The sequence below is a fragment of the Oxyura jamaicensis genome, unplaced genomic scaffold (genome assembly GCF_011077185.1).
Source record: "Oxyura jamaicensis isolate SHBP4307 breed ruddy duck unplaced genomic scaffold, BPBGC_Ojam_1.0 oxyUn_random_OJ71703, whole genome shotgun sequence".
NCBI lineage: Eukaryota > Metazoa > Chordata > Aves > Anseriformes > Anatidae > Oxyura > Oxyura jamaicensis.
Genome location: NW_023310653.1, coordinates 5,306 through 7,434, shown reverse-complemented (window position 1 = coordinate 7,434; position 2,129 = coordinate 5,306). Strand labels below are relative to the sequence as shown.

General features: G+C 52.7%; 1 long non-coding RNA gene across 1 annotated transcript; it reads right to left on the bottom strand.

Moving 5' to 3' along the window:
* Positions 1–534: 534 nt before the first annotated feature.
* On the bottom strand, positions 535–1,001 carry LOC118159702. The gene is made up of 2 exons (XR_004747212.1): positions 944–1,001; positions 535–902 (listed from the first exon to the last, which is right to left on the bottom strand). It is a non-coding gene; the product is annotated as an uncharacterized LOC118159702 (long non-coding RNA).
* Positions 1,002–2,129: the final 1,128 nt, after the last annotated feature.

Genomic DNA, 2,129 nt, shown 5'->3' with positions numbered 1-2,129 from the left:
TTCTTTCCTTTTCTTCCCCTCCTCTTCTGAAGAGGGGGAGTGAGAGAGAGGTTATGATGGAGTTCATCTGCCTGGCAAGGTAAAACCACCGCAGTACCTGCTGCCACCAGAACACATTTCCAGGAAATATTGTTTTCCACTGCCTCATCAATGTTCATTTCCAATCTTGAGAGTTAATCTGGGAGTTCTGGTCGACAGCAACTGGAATATGAGTCAGAATTCAGCCTGGAGGAGACTGAGGGGAGGCCTCCTGGTGGCTTGCAGCTCCCCCAAAAGGGGAGCCAAGCAGCAGGCGCTGAGCTCTGCTCTCTGGGGACAGTGACAGTGACAAGCTGCCCAGGGCAGTGGGCATGGCTCCAAGCGTGCTAGAAGTCAAGAAGCATTTGGACAATGCTCTAACATTCTCCAATGTTGGGCGGTTCTGTGTGGAGCCTGGCGTTTGACTCAATGATCCTTGTGGGCCTGTGTGGGAAAGGAATTCGCAGGTGGCTTTGCACTATTTCACACATCCCTGAATTAGAGATAATGAAGAAGTAAGCGTTAGAAACAAAAATGTGAGCACGGTGGAGATAAATTAACTTGGCTACAGCATTAAAGATAAGCTTTGTGCAGTGGCCAATTGCTGGCTGGCTTGAGGCGCGTGGCTGAGGGTCTCTAACCAATTTAATGACTGATTTGGGCACGTGGACAGCGCATGTGGTTACGGGGAAAGTATATGTAGTGGAGAAAAATGGCAATAAACACCGTCTGCTCAAGAGCCGTCAGGAGACTGTGTCTTTCATCCCTTCAGGTCTGCCCCTTTCCAACTCAGGATATTCTATGATTCTAAGTGTGGCGCCCCGCATTTGGCCTTGAATGCCACGCAGCTGGATGGGGCCCGTCCATCCAGCCTGTCCAGATCCCTCTGCAGAGCCTTCCTGCCTGCCCCCAGGCAGATCAACACTGTTGCCCAGCTTGGTGTCACCCGCGAACTTACAGCGCCGGACACTTGAGGCCCACCCAGCTCATGAGAACCAGTGCCCGTGATCTTGAGGCTACTACCAGCTGCTTGTAGAAGGCCTCATCGACCTCCTCCTCCTGATCTGGTGACCTGCAGTACACCCCCACAACAGCGTCCTCCATACCAGCGCACCCTTTACGTCTCACCCACAAGCTCTCCACTTGTCCTTCACCCTCCCCCAGGTGGAGCTGGGTACACTCTGATTGCTCCCTCACATAAAGGGCAACCCCACCCCTTCGCTTCCCCAGCCTGTCTTTCCTAAAGAGAGCAGAGGCCTCTATGACAGCGTTGTAGTCCTGCGAGCTGTCCCACCATGTCTCTGTGATCACAGCGAGCTCGTGGCCCTGCGACCAAACACAGATCTCAAGCTCATCCTGTTTATTTCCCGTGCTCCGTGCATTGGTATACAGGTACTTCAGGGAAGCAGCAGGCGCAGTTACCCCTGGAGGGATGCAAGAAGATTCCGGACGGGGTATTGGGATTGTTACCTTCTCTGAGGAGCCCTCAGACAATCCTATGGGACAACTCAGAGGTTTTTCCCTACTATCTTCAACAGTGATAGCAGTGACAACTTCCCCCAGCCCTTCTCTGTCACTTTGAGTTCCCTCCCTAGCCCTGTCAAACCTAGTTTAAAGCTCTGGTAATGAGCCCAGAGAGCTTGTTCCCCAGCACACTTGCACCCCACTTGCTGAGTTGGAGTTGGTCAGCAGCCCAGATAACGCAGCTTCTCAAAGGACTGCCCAAGATCAAAATACCCAAATCCTTGGTCCAGACACCACCCCCTCAGCCGGTCATTAACCTGTCCCATTCTCCTCTCTTTCTGGGTCCCGGTCACCCAGTGGGAGGACAAAAGAGAACATTTGCACTCCCGATCCCTTCAACAACCTTCCCAGGGATGCAAAGTCCTGTTTAATATTCCTCATTTTTCTAGTTGCAGCTTCCTGGGATCCAACCTGAATGACGAGGATAGTAGTCCTCCCGTTTAACGAGCTGTGGCAGAGCCTTCCTTACGTCTCTGACACATGCCCCAAGAAGACAGCACACCTCTCTGGATAGGTTTATCTGGGCGACAGATGGGAGCCTCAGTGCCCCTCAGCAAGGAGTCTCCAGCCACTAAGACTCTCTGCTG